Consider the following 19,775-nt stretch of genomic DNA (forward strand, 5'->3'; position numbering starts at 1 on the left):
GTAATTAGATCTGAAACAGTTGAACTGTTTGACAATACAAGTTAAAATTAGGATATATACAGCTGAAAAGAGATTACCATACTGGGGACTTACAGTACAGTTGCTTCCTGCCTGGTCCAGAGCTGGATTTACATCATCCCTTCAACTGTCAGAAATTTTGGAAATCTAGCCATACACAAAAAAAGACATGTATTCTACGATTGAAAACGTGGAGAGTTTTAATACACTTTCAGTGTTTGTGAACCACATATATGGTAGACTACGGTTACAAGTAGGAAGCTTTAAACAACTAATGGATGTAACGAAATGGTTCCCGATCCACACAGCGTTTGAAAAAGTTAAGCCATATCCCATATTTTAACACTGTCTTACAAAATGGTAGAGTGCTACCTACGTTTTGTCAACCTTGGACATCCGGGTTAGAATTGGTCTTCAGCAACCCATACAAGTCGATAAATTGGATCGGTTGGTCAGACTTCCAAATGGGTAGGACGATGTTCATGAGATTGATCACTGGAAAGTCTGGTCCAGACTGGATTATTTACAGAGCGTCGCCATATAGATGGAATATTGCTGAGTGGTGCTTAAGCAACAAACAATTTGAAACAAACTAGAGGATGTTTTTGTTTTTCTTAATCCTGATTTCTAGTTCCAACTATTTACCTGCACGTCTGCTTCAGTCTTCTTTTTCTTTCGTCTCATTTATTTATGTGATCGTAACAATTATTTATTGTCATTTTGAACAAAAGATTGACTTGGCCGCATCCCGATCATCCATTTGCCACTATAAGAATCAGTGTCTGTTGGAACGAGTGTGAATGAGTCTAAAACAACACGTGCTAAACTTCCCAAGCTATATTAAAAATGTGTTCTCCTCGTCACTTTGTTTCTATCGAAAATTGCAACAAAAGTCCTACCGCCCTCGTCACTTTTGAAATTATGTGCCCGAGAAACATTTAAGTTTTGTTATGCAGCCTTAAAAGTCTCATACACACCAAGACGATCTACACATAACCAATCTGTCGCTAACAACAACATGACATTGTGTTGGCTTTCTTCTGTAGTAATTTGTAATCTGATAAATCTGTTTGCACACGGTCGACCGTGTGATTGTTCACTCGTGGTGATAAAAGTGTTCCTTTAATCATCTCTTGATGTTCCGTATGTCTACTGTTTATGGCAGTAATCTGGAAATCTGGTTGATTTCCCAACAAGTCCAATTACACGATTTACATCGATTACAACCTAAATACAGACTTTAATATGTTTCTACTTGGAATAAACACACTCGCGTCAATGAATGATTGCATTCCAGTTAAACTTAGATGTGATGCGATGTGTTATAAGCGAATTTTGCATTTTGTTCAGATATACAAAAGAAAAGAATAACATGAATTGTTCAACCTTAAGCACTTGAAAATGAAAACATAAAATTCAAAAAACATATTTTCCCAAATCATAACGATTTTGTACTTAAAGCATTATTTGACTGCAACCACACCATGAGTGCGTGTCAATGAATGACTCTCATTTCACGAGTAGATGATATGTGGGTGTTTGCTAAGAAGCAAACGTATATGACCACAGACGTATCACCCATTGTACAGACGGTGTAAAAGTGAAATATCCTTGCTGGAGACACCCAAAACTTATGACCTTGGTCTTTTACTGTATTGTGTCCCTGGGCAAGTCACTTCGTCCACACTGCACTCAGCTGTCAAATGTGGGTCGATGAGAAGCGGATGTACGGAGCTATACGGTCGCGCTTAGCCCTTAGTAGCAGCTGTGAAAGTACAATTACTGCAGGGCAATAACTGCAGCATCACGTAGGATTCTAGCCTCAAAAAGTATTATCCTTGTTCAGTCATTGGTTCAGAAGAACAAATTATGTATTGTGCGGGTTATAGTTTCTATTATTATTTACAGTTGAAAGCACAACAAAACAATTTGTATTTTAATGAACCAAGAACTAGACTCAGCCACACTCAGCAATATTCCAACTATATGACGACCAGTACATAACCTAGTTATATATTCATATTTTCTATGCCATTGTAATTTCTTCTTTTTCTAAGTTCTGTCTGCACTGATCCAGCAGTAATCTCTGCAATAATAAACGTGGAAATTTGCATATTCTTCTTAACTTACAAAATAGTACATTTTGTCTTTGCCGGAGCTGGTATTGAAGTCATATCAGTTGACGGAACGGTTCTGAGAATAATCGAGTCTGCACCAGACAATTCAGTGATCAACAGGATGCACACCGATCTACGCACTGGGTAACCGATATGTGGCAACCAAGTTAGCAAGCCAGACCACTTGAACCGGTCAGTCGCCTCTTACGACAAGCGTGGGTTGCTGAAGATTAATTCTAACCCAGATCTACATGGGTAAAACAGTGGGTTAAATATATTGTAGCAGCAACAGATTACAGGCCATATTACGTGAGTTGGTGTAGAACTCCCCATACAAAGGAATTCTTTCAACCGTGAGGGTTTTGAGCGTGATGGTGTCTGGAATCTAAACAAATGAAGGCGGTAGGTATTTTACGAAGCGCTTCAATCTGCTGCTGCTGACAATCAACTGACTTGACCCAAGTACGCTGTCTCAGAACGCCGGTCTTAAAGGTACGAAAATATTCATAGAATTGTGATTTTCTAGAAGAACAAAATCAACACAGCCCTCTTTCCTTCAAAGATGCATTTGCTTATTTACTTAATATCTGTGTTCCCAGATATGAAATTAACTTTAAATTTGTATTAATTGTGCATATTAATGTTAAACAGTTTGAAAGGGCTGGCTGGTTAGCCAGACAGACAGATAAACCAGCCAGCAGTGACTTTGTTTACCTTTCAGACTGTTTTACATTATTATGCACAGATTAATATAACAGTAAATTTCATATCTGGGAACACAGATATTGATGTCAGAAATGAAACTGACATATCAATTCATTTTAGTTGATATGATATGATATGATATGATATGATATGATAAATATATAGTATTGGTCGTTACCAAAACATAATTTCCTTTGAAGTTTAAGACTGGTTAGAATTGCTCATCAGTATGATTCCTTTACATGCCGACTAAAGGCACTGGTGTGTCGTGGTCGCTGGATGTCATCGTAAACGAATACAACAGGTCTACGTTCATGGTGTCACTCACTGGCTTGTCTGAACCAGAATCGAGTTAGTGTTTTCATATCATCAACAAACTCGTTTTTCATGGTGACCAAATCATGTCATCACAGAGCTCTAGTGATCAGTCCATAAAACTTTCACTACTATTTGTCTTTACTCTCAGCTTATGCTGTTTGTTGACGTTTTATATGTCCTGCATGTCAAATTAACGTGCGAGTTTACTTTCACTTCGGCTTTTTTCAATACTCCCGCAATATCATCAGACAAGGAGGGGAAACTATGGATACATACATCCCTCTACTCCCATGGCTGACTAGCACGTTGTTTTTCTTTCATATTATCCTGAAAGACCATGCTACATATACATCGGAAATACTTTTTACTAATTCAATATCAAAGTTGAAACGTTTCCCTATACGGACATAACTCAAACAAATAGAGATTAGAGTGAATTAGTTTGGTTTTACGCAACTTTTCGCAATATTCCAGCAATATAACTCGAAAAAGGAAAATGGGTATATCTGTATGATGCTATGTGTTTGTGTTGATAATGGCATGGGTACACAGTGGAAAGAAACACTTGCAGAGGTATGCAATCGATGTTTACATGTTAACACATGATTTTTATTTGTCTTTGCAGCAATTTTAACTGAAGTACTCTGGACTCTGCCGTGAAGCTATTGCATTAAAGGGCACCCGTGGCGAGCCACCTCCTCGTGGTGGGTGCTGGGTAACGCCAAGAGCTCGCCAACACCCCCGTAGTGGACCCGGGGGGATATTTGGTCCACCAACCCGTTTGCCGTGGGTTGCGGCCCTGTGTCGGTGGAGGAGGGGATCCTGGTGGTTGAGGGCATGGGAGCAGGACCAGTGTTCCTAATGCCCAATACACCACTTTGGCCCTGACTTCACCTAGACGGGTGGTTGAATGGGCCCGGTTCAACCAATCGGCTGGTCATGCCAAGCCCTGTGCATAGATAATATGTAATTGCACAAAATTTGATTTTGAATTGTTAAAACTTTAGTCTTGGCACCCTTTGTTCAGAATATTATTTGACTTGAATTTTGTTTACATGAATTCTGCCTAGAGTCTTATGCCCAGAAGGCGGTGGCTCATGGGCCAATCTGGTGGAAGAATTAATCTTTTGTTTTTTCTGCTGGAGTATATCATCTGAGTATCCTTGGTGCTGCAGGTTGGAGACCCGCTTGTGTTTAGCATTGTCCTTTGTGATACTCCGTGGTGGGTGGGGAGCTCGGATGATGAAACATATATACTACCTATGGAATACCAAACCCCCCCAAAACGCAATAAACGTCAACTTGACAACGATGATGACGACCAACGACCTTCCAACTCAATCGACTATTGGCCACGATTTTTAGTTCTAGAAACTGTAGACAAGACGCCACTGAAACTTAACCCTTTCGCCATTTCCAAGGGTATACATGGCATTGCAGGTGAGGTGAAAAACGTTAGACGCTTGCGTTCAGGCTCTCTGCTGGTTGAATGCAACAGAAAACAGCAAACAAAGAACCTCATGTCAACAGAAGTATTTGTTGGAATTCCCGTCTCTATCACTGCCCACAGGACACTGAATACCAGTAAAGGCATAATCAGAGACAGAGATGGATTGTTTGCTGATATGTCAGAGTTAGATATTGCTTCTGAGATGAAAGATCAGGGAGTGATTTATGTTAAAAGATTCACGATCCGCAGAAACAATGAAACGGTCCAAACAAATACTTATCTGTACTCCTTCTCATCGCCAAATCCTCCGAAGTCTGTTAAAGCAGGTTATTGTAGTCTTTCAGTTGACGTGTACATCCCAAATCCTTTGAGATGTTTTAGATGTCAAAGGTATGGGCACGGTGTTAACACTTGTACCAAGCCCATAACATGCGCCCACTGTAGTGAGAATACTCATGTCACAGAAGACTGTAACAGTGACCATAAAAAGTGTACAAATTGTTCGGGAAATCATTCGTCTTTCGCCAAAGAGTGTCCAGTCTGGAAAAAACAAATGGAAATCAATAAGATTAAATTCACCCAGAACGTCAGCTTTTCTGACGCCAAAAAACTTGTGGAATCTGCAGCACATACTGAATCATTTGCATCAGTTTTAAGAACTCCTGAATATACCTCAAAAGTAACTATCTCGTCGATACATTGCCAGACAGATTTAAAACAAATAATGCTCAGTTCGTTGCACCCGAACAGTCTACTCAAACCTTGACATCTTCTGTCAACACTCAGGTGGTATCTAAAGCCGGGTCACAGTCCTGTAGTCAGACTTCATCTGTATCTGGAGAACAATCATTGTCTCAGTCAACTACACAAATCACGATCAAAAACAAGCTCTAAGAATATTGTTCAAAGTAAAACTGACTCAAGAACAGAATCTTCAAAAAAGAGTGGCAGACCCCAGAAGGGTTCAGAAAATCCTGTAAAATTATTTAATAAATACGGATCGCTTGAGGCCATGGAAGTGTCAGAAAACTTCCATCCCAGGGCACATAGCTTGTCGCCCTCGAAAAAAGTGAGGGGTAGATCCCCTATTAACCCACCAAAGAGATAGTGTATTCCAATAATATTGTACAGTGGAACTGCAGAGGATTGAGGACTAATTTACATGAATTACAGCTATTAGTCCAAGATTTTACACCTTCAGCGTTATGTCTCCAAGAGACATATTTAAAACAAACAGATACATTTGACCTTCGTTATTTTAATGCATATCACTGTTTTTCACCTCCAGGTGATAGAGCCACCGGAGGATCATCCATTCTAGTCAGACAAAGCGTTATTCAAAGCCCTGTTCCACTTACTACTAATATGCAGGCTGTTGCAGTGAGAATTACTTTACATGTAGCGTTTACGCTATGCTCTCTATATATTTCACCGTCTTCGGCGTTTGCTAAAACCGATGTTCAAGCTCTATATGATCAGCTCGCGAAGCCCTGTATTATAATGGGAGATTTAAATGGGCACAACCCACTCTGGGGTAGTGTAAATACAAACACTAAAGGTAAACTGTTGGAGGAGTTTTGTTCTGACAATGATTTATGTATTTATAATGATGGTTCCAACACATATTTACACCCTGGGACAGGGACCTATTCTGCTCTCGACTTGTCACTCACAAATTCAGAACTACTAAATGAATTCGAATGGTTAGTCCACGATGACCTCTGTGGAAGTGACCATTTTCCTACTATATTAAAAGCTGTAACTTCATCCGATGTTCCTCCATCATCAAGACGAAATTTTAAAAAGGCTAACTGGGCTTTATATGAAACACTGTGTGCTGAAAAACTTAAACCTGAACGTTTTATTGACGTTCCTGATGCCATAAAATGTTTTTCTGATGAATTGAATTCCATAGCTGATGAGTGTATACCAAAATCATCTGTAGTTCCACATATTCGAAAACCATGGTTCAGCGATGAATGCAAACAAGCTAGGAAGGCAAGGAAAAAAGCAGAACATTATTTCCGTCGCCATCCTATGGTGCATAATTTAAATAAATTTAAAATTCTAAATGCTAAAGCACGGCGTACTTTTAAACAGAACAAACGCCAATCTTGGCAAAATTATGTATCCAAAATAAATTCTCGGACACCCATTTCCAAGGTATGGAACATGGTCCAAAAAATTAAAGGCAAAGGTACTAAGTCTACTGTCCATCATCTTAAACATGGAGATCAGTTACTTACTGATAACTCTGATATCGCAAATAAACTGGGCGAAACCCTCTCTAAACACTCTTCCTCTTCTAATTATTTACCTAAATTCCAGCAATATCAAAAACAACAAGAAAAGAAAACTATTAATTTCAATTCTGATAATGGGGAAGATTACAATGAAACTTTTTCTATTCATGAGCTCCATACTGCTCTTGATCAAGCTCATGATACTGCTACAGGAGCTGATAACATACATTGTCAACTCCTGAAGCACTTACCAGAATCCTGTTTAGAGACGCTCTTGTATATATTTGATGATATTTGGACTTCCGGGAAATTTCCTTCTTCGTGGCGTGATGCTATAGTAGTACCAATACCTAAACCTGGACGTGATCATACGGATCCGTCCAATTATCGTCCGATTTCGTTAACTAGCTGTGTCTGCAAGACCATGGAACGCATGATAAATAATCGACTTGTTTGGTATTTGGAAACAAATAACCTTATCACAGATATACAATGTGGTTTCCGGAAAAATAGAAGTACTGTCGATCACTTAGTGCGTTTAGAATCATTTGTAAAAAACGCACTAATTAACAAACAACACGCTGTGTCTATCTTTTTTGATCTTGAAAAAGCATATGACACAACTTGGAAATATGGCATTTTACGAGATTTACATGACTTCGGTTTGCGAGGTCGTTTGCCTGGATTTATTGCCAAGTTTTTAAATAACAGACAATTCCAGGTCCGTGTGGGTTCTACCCTGTCTGATCATTACAGTCAGGATCAGGGTGTTCCACAAGGCAGTATTTTGTCTGTCACTCTTTTTAGCATCATGATCAACAGTTTATCAAAAGTTTTAAACGATTCAATGGATGGATCCTTATTTGTGGATGATTTAATATTTCTTGTCGTGGTAAAAATATGCATACCATTGAACGGCAATTGCAGTTGTGTTTAAACAAGATTAATAGATGGTGTCTTGAAAACGGTTTTAAATTTTCTAAATCGAAAACTAACTGCATACATTTTTGTCGTAAATACAAACCACATAAAGACCCTGAACTGTCTCTAGATGGGACGCCCATTAAAGTTGTGAAGGAAGCCAAATTCTTGGGTCTAATCTTTGATTCACATTTAACGTTTTTACCACATATTAAATCACTTAAAACTAAATGCCTGAAAGCTCTTGACTTCTTGAAAGTAGTTTCAAATTCAAAATGGGGAGGGGATCAAGCTACTCTTCTCCACCTGTATCGATCACTCGTTCGTTCTAAACTTGATTATGGCTCCATCGTCTATGGTGGAGCCTGCAAAAGTAATCTTAAACTTCTTGATCCTGTCCATCACCAAGGTCTAAGACTTTGTCTTGGGTCCTTCAGAACTTCACCTATTGACAGTCTTTACGTTGAGGCCGATGAAGCATCTCTTGCACAACGCCGTATCAAATTATCTTTACAATATATCACAAAACTATACTCTAACGAATCTAACCCTGCATACAACTGTGTCTTCAATCCTCTTTATGAGGATTTGTATAGCAAAAAGGCTTCTCTTGTTCCACCTCTTGGGCTCAGAATAAAGCCGTTTATTGCTGCTGCTGGTATTGAGCTGAACAATATAGCTCCTTTCCGTCTTCTTTCCTCTCCCCCTTGGCAGTTGGTCAGGTCACAGGTTGACATTAACATTAACTACATTTAAAAAATCAGAAACCAATGAATTACAGTATAAACAAGAATATAATATATTGAAACATACATATAACAATTACAAATCCTTATTTACAGATGGGTCCAAAGACGGTGGTGCTGTTGCTTGTGCTACTGTCATTGGATCCAGAACAATATCTTCTAGATTACCAGATAATAGTTCTATTTTTACAGCAGAAGCTAACGCCATATTAACAGCTCTTAAATATATCCAAAGACACCCGAAACGTAAACAGTATATAATATATTCCGACTCTCTTTCTTGCCTTCAAGCTATTAAAAATATTTCCTGTAAACATCCACTTTTAATAGAAGTTATGGAACTGTATAATACTCTTCCTACTGGCCAATACGACATCGTCTTTTGTTGGTTACCCAGTCACGTAGGTATTTCTGGGAATGTGATGGCCGATCTTGCTGCCAAGGCAGCACTCACCAAATCTGTGACACCACTTCTTCTTCCATATTCAGATTACAAAGCTTGCATTAGAACGTATATCCGTGATCTGATGCAGAAGAGGTGGGACACTCAAGTAGGTATAAATAGATTACATGAAATAAAACCTTATATCGGTTATACTTACCTGGGTTGTCAGTCCAGATTTGAGGAAGTCATTATGCGACGATGTCGCATTGGCCATACGAGGTATACTCACGAGTATCTATTAAAAAGTGAAGATCCTCCGTTTTGTATCCCTTGTGATGAAAGAATCACAGTCAAGCATGTCCTGCTTGACTGTGTTGAATATTCCATCACAAGGGATAAATATTTTAATTCACAAACTTTGAAGGATCTTTTTAATTCTGTTAGCTCTCATTTAATTATTGCATTTTTAAAAGAATTAGATTTGCTTACTGAATTGTAAATAGAAAAATATTTTATGCTTGGAAGTTTGAATTAGTAACTTAGAGTGTTAGTGGCTGTATCCTCGAAGGGGGTTAAAGCACCGTAAAATTATTGTCCTCTTGAGAGGGTACGTAAGTCCCAAAACATTTGAAGTCAAATTTGATCTTCCATTTTGTCTTAGCCGTAGAATATGTGTCATTTTAATTTGTGGCTAATCTTGCATGCAATCACCAGCAGCTGAGGGGATGATGTAAATCCAGCTAGGGACCATGCAGGTAGCAGAAGTACTGTAAGTCCCCATGGCCCCTAGTATGGTGATCTACCTTCAGTTGTTGGTGATCTATATAGCCTGTTTTTATATTGTTTTGTCTCAATAGGAATATTAGTTTTAACTTTTCACGCTAGTTTTACTTCGTATTGTGATATTCTAGTTGTTTTACTGTCCTTCGTTGACAGGTTTTTATGATATACATAGATTCCTTTTTAAGAATGCTCTCGTCACGATATGGCTGCAATACTGCCGATGTGACGTTAAATGTTAACTCACTCACTCACTATTGCATTAAAGCTCTCTCCCTTAGAATCATGACTAATTTTCAAATATCATGTTGGGGGATTTGGGGAGTTTATGTAATCATCTGTACAAACTACACAGATCCTATAATACATTTGTTTAAACATTTTGCCGTGTATGGCACAATTGTTTCTTTTATCCATTTTTTTAAGTCCAAAAGCCAGTTACAACAGTACTTTTTGTCAAAGGTCCATAATCGATATTCCTTGTTCTGTTCTCATATATATGTCCAAGAATGCCCCTAAGGCACTGGAGCAATCAAAAACGAATACAAGCTGTGAAAATGTGTTTGTGAAGAAGCGTGTAATATGGAAAGTACTCTTGTTTTGCTGACAAATTATTAATTTACAAAACATACAGTTGATTTAACTCTCACCTGACTGATGCTCAAGGGAACTTATGTCCTGGTCTAGTTATACAGCCTTCGTAATATGGTGTTTTTCCCACACAAAAAGTGGTCTAATATTGGTGAGACTTGGAATTATTGATCCTTTAAACATTCGTAGCCAAGTGAGTCTATCCGTTAATGTTGAGAGCCGTAACGTGACAATGAGAACTGACGATTAATACTTACCGACTTAGACGATTTATATATGTCAACACAGGACAGCAAAATAACCAGAGAGTGTCAGATATTTATTTAAGACTAGCGTGTAACTGTTTAAAGAATGTTATAAGAAGACATATTAAAAAAAGGACCATAGGTCGCCAGGAACAGAAGGCAGTTAACCATACTAAAGGTATGCATGTCTGAGAAGGTTTTTATGTTATATATATGCAGCCCTTAGTAACTTCATTTAACAGGTTTACATGTTAAAGTACAAGATTACAAGAAGCTTAACTCTTGTTCAAAATCTATTGGAAGGTGAGGCAGACTAATATTTAAAGAGTCCGCTCATCAGGCTGAAAGGCCAATTACAGACGGGATACAATGTCAATTTGCGGTGGTCACTTGCATGATATTCGTGGAACATTGCTAACACCATACTCACGAGCAATATAACCATTCTCACTCACACAGAAACTGTGTGATCACGAAATATTGGATGATAGTTTGACAAAGAAAATGACAGGAGCAATTTCTTGTTATGTCTTGTAATGAACGTTCCCGTGTCTTGACACTTTTTTTACCAAATGCTTTCCTTTGCATACGTCACAGAAAGGCAGGATGATTGGTTGTATATTCATGAACAAAAAGTACACTAATCGACTTTTTTGTATTTGCAGAGGCCTGTGTTGCTCTGTTTAAATGACTGTGCTCAAAATGTGTTGTATTCTTCAGTATGGGTGGACACTCGCTCACTCTCTTGCCAGCACAGGAGATGTTTGATGTAATTGATCAAATACTCCTCAGTAGCATCATAGCCACTTTGGGAGTAGCTTTCTTCTGCAGATATTCTCCACACGCAACTGCTTCCCTTTTCGCTTTGTATTAATTTTTTTAAGTTGTTAGTTCATTCAGCTATTGAACGCACGTTCCATTGGCAGTCAGTGACAGAAGGATAATAAAGTGGAAACTTGCAAATTCTTCATAAAATACAGAATAGTACATTGTGTCATTGCCGGCGCGGATATTGAAGTCATATCGTTGACGGAACGGTTCTCCTGTATCATGAGTATCATGATGTCTATCATGGTTATCGTATTTTTGCCGTTACCACTGCGAAAGCCTATGATATCTTACAATATGAATTTAGGCCCTCACAAGAAAACGGTTTTGATTCTCAGAGTGCTGTAACACATATACTTGAAAACAGATATCGGTTCAGATCGGCAATACACGAACTAAATTTATTTAGAACTATACAGAACATACCCTAAAATCTGTCTTTCACATGCACTAGGCTGTTGTGTTTGGGACTTGCTGGTGCTTGTGTGTTTCAACATCTTTTTTTCGATGTTTTACCGATGTTTTTTTCGAAATTTACCATCACATGATGTTTATCGACACTGTAAACACAAAAGTATACCAAAAGGCCCTTATGTATTTCACCGTCTGCACTTATAAATAGAGTGCGGGTGCAGCACCGAGGTGTCATCGGGTGGCCATTTTTCAGCTGGTTCTATCGTAGCATCTGGAACTGCTCATTTGTGACGTCATTCCGACTTTACGTCATAATATAGTTTCAATGAAGTCATCACTGCTGACGACACAACTACACAATTGTTGACTAGTCTTGCAATTCCGGGAATCAAATACCATTTAATCATGCTTTTTCAGCCAATCACATTGGTGACTTTTGGTTATTAATAGTGGATAGAAAGTTTGCGTAAAGCCCAAAAGGTCAATACATCAATCGCTTGTCCATGGATTTATGTGTGTTGCTGTGGGTATTGGCATTTTGCCCGGAGAGAACAAGCATATGTACATGTTTCACAAGCAAGAAGTTTCAGTTCCAGCGAGGCTACTGAAGCATAATGCACAGGCCTTCAGTTGCCTCGGAAGTGTACGCCCAGCATGTCAGTTGAGGCGCCAAGGGATTCTCGCACTTAATGTCCTATAAGCTGGTATTGTCGCAGCAGCAGCTTCACTTGTATTTGCCTGTATGTTAGCGTGTACATCACATTCTCTTGCGCAAACAAACTGTTTTAAATTACATGCTTTGTTTGGTCTGATTCTAAATCACTTGACTTCCTTTTGGAGATGTCAGATGCCGGGCAACAAGCTCTGTCATAATTTTTATTTTATTTACAGACCATGATTGATTGGCAAACTGTCTAAAGTTTCCCAGCAAGATATAAGGACGACGCCATAGCGAACAGCCGAGTTAAAGTCACCAGCTAAATAGCACGAACAATGTTCAGAAATACTTATTCGCAGGGATACGTTGTTACATTAATAGATGGTGATGTTTATTAAGTGATATTTTACACAACCTTCGGTAACGACTCAGTTTTTCATGTCAGTCTTTGTAGGTGAGAAAATGCCTCATTTTGGACTTCCTGCTTTTGACATCATAACGACCGAAACCGATGCTAAACACTTACTGTTAGTTAAAGGTGACATAATGTAAGTTAGTGATCAGTGAGTGAGTGAGTTTAGTATTAAGATTCACGGAGAAATTCTCTAGCTATATTGCGGTTGTCTGTACATAATCGAGCCTGGACCAGACATTCCAGTGATCAACAGAATGAACATCGATCTAAGCACTGAATTCGGATACGTTGACGTGGTAACCAAGTCAGAGAGCCTGACCACCCGATCCCGTCTTACGACAGCTTACAACATGCTTGTGTTACAGTTGGTGAATTCTACCCCGAACCTTCATTATTAAAATAGGTGTCATTCTTTACTATATCAGAACTCTGATATTCTGGCTGTCATTTCCTGGTTATTTCCAGTAAATGCGGAAGGTAGGGCTCATTGCATTATTGCCTTGACGCATCTGAGGACCATGCTTAATACTTACAAATCAAACATTAAATTACACTGATGATTTAAGGGAGTTTGCTGTTTACTTCCCGCCTCCATCCAGGAAAGAAGGACGTGTTTGTGTGGAATGTTACGCTTACCATGAGTAGTAAGCAGGATGACTTCAAAAGTGGCCTTTTTGCTAGGTATTAATGTGCCAATATGATCATGAAAAAAAGACGATGCAATTTCAGGGCTTGTGAGAAATTTTACTGCAATTAGATTTTGACACTGCTGGTAAGATTAATGGTATCTGGCAGACACTCGTGGAGTAATCGCTATAGATCAATAGTTGGTTTATGGCCCAAAATGTACGCAAACCTGCACATCACCCAGCGGTTCATCCATCATCCCATAGTCATCCGTGCTTTTTGTCCTTCATCCATCAGCCCATGGTCATCCGTGCTTTTTGTCCTTCATCCATCAGCCCATGGTCATAGGTGCATTTTGTCCTTCATTCATCAGCCCATGGTCATCCGTGCTTGTAAAAGTATTGTCCTCATCCAACAGTCACATCAGGTTATGTCAACAAATCTTATAGTCTGATTGTCTGATTGTTATATACTTATAGTTTTCTAAGCCCTAGTAACTTCTTCTTGTAGTTTCTGCAATAATTCAGCTGTATTCACCCTCAAAATAATCGAATCTGGACCAGACAAACCTGTGATGAACAGCATGAGCGTCGATCAACGCATTTGGGATACGATGACACGTGTCGGCGAGCCTGATCACCTGATCATGTTAATCGCATCATACGACAAACATGGGTTACTGAAAGTCAACATTCTAACCCGGTTCCTCACGGGTCCGGGTAAGATGACCACTATCAAGCAAGTAACAGGGTTACAAGTAACAAGTCAATACATGAGTTATACGTTTTCTGTATTAGTCTACACTAAACTAAATGTCCAGCACCTTTAATGTATCACTGTTAAGGTACACATCAAAATAACAATTATCAGGATTGAACCACTTTACCACTCCAAAGACGCCTCGTTCTGGAACTGAGTAAAGCGCCCCATGCAGTTTAACGATCCCCTGAATTTGTCTCAGGTGTATGTAAGTGTGTTTTAAAACTCATTGCCTAACATTACTTTCTTGCCAAAAGCCATCAAATGTCAGGATCCTTTTAAACCTAAGCTCCTTATGTCAGTAAAAAGGATTTCTTTTCTTTCATCAAACGAAATCTGTAATTAGATAACATTGCATTCACACAGCTGAGTGGCTTCAGCGGAAGTGAGACTCATCAAGTGGCCATTCAGCTATATGTTACAGCACCATGGGCACTTTGTTGATGGTTTGTCTCAAGGCGTATGTTTGTTCCCTGCAGCAGCTCCCATTACACTAAATGTTTGGATTGCATATTATAATCGCAGTCGTGTTTATTTTCCTCAGTGGGTGAGGATCCCTGCATAAAAATGAATGGCATCCTTCCTGGCGCAGACAAGCACAGGCCAATGGATAATTGCATTTCAGACTTTCAAAGGAACACTTATTGTACGATAAATGTGATAACCTTACAACCTCACGCTACATATTAGTAGCCACACCCTTTCTAAAAAGAAACGCATATGAGATAAAGAGGAGGTTTGATGTGTTTATTCAATGAAACATTTAATACAAACACAATAAATTTGAGACAAAGACACGCATCTCATGTTCGCTAACTGGTGTAGTTCGCTCGAGCAACCTTTCAAACCCGTTTAAACCCGTGTAGATGTATAGCTGCAGGAAAACATCATGGCATGGACATTAAAAGCAGAATACACTTAAACTGACTATAATAATTCACTAGGAACTTGAAGTCTTGAAGCTGGCGAGTCACGGTCTGTAGGATGGTGTTTAAAACTAGCATTTAAATCTAAAATTGTTTAATTTACGAAGACAATGCAAAACAAAAACAGAGGTCTATAGGTCGCCAACTCCTCAGATGTATTATATCAAGTCCTCTCGATTAAACACTCCCTTTCAATTTTTATCATTGTGAGGTATAATTTCATGGACGTAGTAATGAAGATGTCAAACACAATTTATGAAGCTCTGGAATAGCCCTTAATGTATCTACTGAAAGTAACTGAAGCTCCCCAAGAACCACCTGTGAGATATTAACAGAAACATTGTCGCCAGCAAAACAGCCAAGTAAAGTTTAGTAGCTATTAATCGCAACGGTACTTTGGCATTTATGCGGGAAATGTGACACTTCAGAGAGTTTGGCATGAAGCTGCGTGAACCCGACGTATTCTTCCCTAGCACAAACTCATAACGTCAACTAAAATCATTGTTAGCTGTCTCTTGGGGACATACAATAGACCAACATACACAAAAAATGTGGAAGGTGCATCAATAAAATCAATGTTACCCGTCTCTTTGAAGTATACAATTGACCATCATGCCTAAACGTGAGTGAGTTTGGTATTATGCCGTTTTTATCAATATTCTATGCCACAATCATTGATTTGCTGGATATGTGGTGGCAGAATGCAGAATGCAGGGCTGGCTTCGGCAGAACTCTTTTAGCAGTATTCATGCAATACTCGTATCACAACGAGGAACGCCGGAAATGGGACTCATACATTGTTTCGGATCGAATGTCTGATTTGGAATAATTACTATCTGGATGGTTCACTGATATAAACGATATACCAATTACTCGTACCTGTTGGTCTCACTCTTTCTTCTCCTTTTTCGTATTCAATTCATTGTATATTCATGCAACACTGGACAATCTTTGAAGAATTAATATAAGCATATACATATATGTAGGTTGTTTGTGTCATTTCACCTGACGAAAGGACAGGAACAGCACAGAAGCGTTGTGACATGTAAAAAAGATGTTTTCATCCAGCTTTTACTTGAACACCAACTTGTAAATGCCTCTTAAGAACTTGCTGCATTCTTAGACCTATTTGATGACAGATGCATGCTTACAAGAAAAACTCACATGCGCCCTACAGAATTATTTGCGTTTTTAAATCCACAACACAAGGTTGTGGTCGGAGGATGTTGTGTTATTAGCTTTTGTGCTTTCACTGTTCCTTTTCCCCAGACAAATACAGTTCTGTTCTTTGTTGAATCTCACTTATTGATCAGATTATACCGGCACCGATGCAAGTGCCACTACTGCAATATTTTTATTTATCAATTAATGAACCGTGGCTCTGAAATGTCCTCCAAACTTCATAGATAAACCCAACCTTGGAGGTCAAGTTATGAGTGATGGTGCTGCGATCAAAGAAATCTAGCCAAGCTTTATATTTCTTTTACGAATAATCCATTCTGCCAAAATAGATTTCCTGGTATTCCATCAACATGACTGTCTGACTGAGACCAACATATACAGTCTAATTTAACTTTCAAGCAGCGCCATTTCCGTAAGGTCTAATGCGTGGCTTCCTGTGAGCGGTAGATTTATTACCGATGTTCAAATCAGGGAATTGCTACTTCTTAAAGGGTTTTTATGCTCTCATCCTACAAGGACTGAACACTAAGATACATGTCCGTTGGAAATGTACGCATCCGCGGCTTCGACATGTACAGCAGATGTAAAAAGCATTTGATACGTCAAGTATCGTCAGTACTATCAAGTTGGGCTGATTCCTGTTAATGCCACTGAGCCAGCAAAGCAAGCCAATTTCCTTTCTTTCTTTCCTTTTTTTCTGAGGAAAGTCAATACTGAAACTTCCCTTGCGCTGACGTTTTAAGGTTAGTGGAACTGGGTCGATGTTTCGGCCTGCGTACAGAAGTCCATTAGGGTTAGTGGAACTGGGTCGATGTTTTGGCCTGCCTACAGAAGTCCATGAGGGTTAGTGGAACTGGGTCGATGTTTCGGCCTGCCTACAGAAGTCCATGAGGGTTAGTGGAACTGGGTCGATGTTTCGGCCTGCCTACAGAAGTCCATGAGGGTTAGTGGAACTGGGTCGATGTTTTGGCCTGCCTACAGAAGTCCATGAGGGTTAGTGGAACTGGGTCGATGTTTCGGCCTGCCTACAGAAGTCCATGAGGGTTAGTGGAACTGGGTCGATGTTTCGGCCTGCCTACAGAAGTCCATGAGGGTTAGTGGAACTGGGTCGATGTTTCGGCCTGCCTACAGAAGTCCATGAGGGTTAGTGGAACTGGGTCGATGTTTCGGCCTGCCTACAGAAGTCCATGAGGGTTAGTGGAACTGGGTCGATGTTTCGGCCTGCCTACAGAAGTCCATGAGGGTTAGTGGAACTGGGTCGATGTTTCGGCCTGCCTACAGAAGTCCATGAGGGTTAGTGGAACTGGGTCGATGTTTCGGCCTGCCTACAGAAGTCCATGAGGGTTAGTGGAACTGGGTCGATGTTTCGGCCTGCCTACAGAAGTCCATGAGGGTTAGTGGAACTGGGTCGATGTTTCGGCCTGCCTACAGAAGTCCATGAGATTGATCGCAGCGTGACTAACGTATATGCATGCTCTGCATAACACCAACCCACTATGTGTAATATAACGAAAATATTTCCGAAATGTTTTTCTTTGCTTATAAACATTAGATTTTCTGCTGTTCTGCAACAGCAAGTGAAAATTATCACACTGCCGACAAACCAGCATAAAAGCATAATTCCTGTGATAACTGATAACGATGTGCAGAGATGACTATAGTTATTGAACTAACTCCGAAAGTGTTACAGTTGTATTTACATGCGACACATACACTTCGACAAACATTGTTTTCTTGTCCTAAACCATTACCTCACATGTCCTTTTAAAACCTAAGCTCTTGATGACACCTTGATAACTTTCTAGACCAAACCATTTCAAAAGGTACAATTCCTATGTCACTGTGCGTAAATACGTATTACCGCTGAAGCAGCTGCAAGTGTTTCAGTTGTATTTACATGTGACCATAGCACATCGACTAACAATATTTTCTCGCTGTGAGCCATTAACCCGCAGAGTCTTTTTAAAACCTAAGCTCTTGATGACACCTTGATAACTTTCTAGACCAAACCATTTCAAAAGGTACAATTCCTATGTAACTGTGCGTAAATACGTATTACCGCTGAAGCAGCTGCAAGTGTTTCAGTTATATTTACATGTGACCATAGCACATCGACTAACAATATTTTCTCGCTGTGAGCCATTAACCCGCAGAGTCTTTTTAAAACCTAAGCTCTTAATGACACCTTGATAGCTTTCTAGGACGCATCTCTTCTTCAATGAGAAGGAATCCGCGATTTGACAAATTGCATTCACACAGATGAGTGGTTATACAGTCACTAAGTGTCATAAATTGACACTTCAGCCTATCCTTAAACACCACGGGTCCTCTGTGAATGGTTTTGTTTCTCAGGGCGTATGTTTGTTTTCTGCAAGTGCTCCCATTACACTCAATCTTTCAATTGCATATTATAACCACAGTCTTGTTTATTGCCCATCAGGTCTGCAGGAAGACAAATTTCTGAAGTAAACACGCACCTTAATGCATATTAGCATTTCAGATTTTCAAAGAACAATTTATATGCAGATGTGTTAATCTCAGAAGGAATTTGAGTAATTACTTGCGATGACAAATGATGATGAAACGAATGTAAATTTATATAGTCACCGATTGAGGTGAACTATTCAAATGTAAGACAATTATGGCACACGCTATCACACAATGCATAAAAACACCGCCAATGTAAGATATTAACCAAAATATTAGCTTTCTTTAACATCTTAAAGACTTATATTATGCCGGGCCAATTCCAGCGCCTTCAGTCAAATCAGGTCTTGTCACAGTAACTATAAAGGTCACGAAGTGACACAAATCTTTGATTACACAATCCCAGATGGGACCCAACCTAAAGAATACTAGAATTTGTACTTAACTAAGAAAGTGTAATCCCAAATATAGCATATGTTACATGATACAAATCTTGCTTTTTACCCTTGTGAAGCTAGAAGCACAGTTATTTGGGAAACCTATGGCATTTTTTTTCTTAAGATATAACATTACAGCTTCCAGTCTTTATTTCAGGTAATTCAGTAGGGACATTAACGCTCAGCGTTCCTACAGACGATGTCATTGTATGTATACATTGACTGTCCTGGATATAATGCATCTTTGATAATGTTTTTCATTTCGCACACTGTAAAAACATGTGTATGTTTGAGTTTACTTTACCGCAGGCCTGATTGCTGTATAAATTACATGGTTCTTTTACCTATTTACCTCCCCGCAGAATCACTGGATTGGCCTCGGAAAACATGAGGTCATTCCCTGACGTTATTCTGGAAGGCCTGAGAGTCACAGACCGCAATGAACAAAAGACTACCTGTAATGGTATGGTTTGGATAGATTATTTTCCTCAACTGACATACTGACCTTAAATGATTCAATGTCTAAATTTGAAATGTTTGAAGAGATGTAGAAGTGGAATGCATAAGAAAAGTAGGTTTTATT

The sequence above is a fragment of the Haliotis asinina genome, chromosome 1 (assembly GCF_037392515.1).
Source record: "Haliotis asinina isolate JCU_RB_2024 chromosome 1, JCU_Hal_asi_v2, whole genome shotgun sequence".
NCBI lineage: Eukaryota > Metazoa > Mollusca > Gastropoda > Lepetellida > Haliotidae > Haliotis > Haliotis asinina.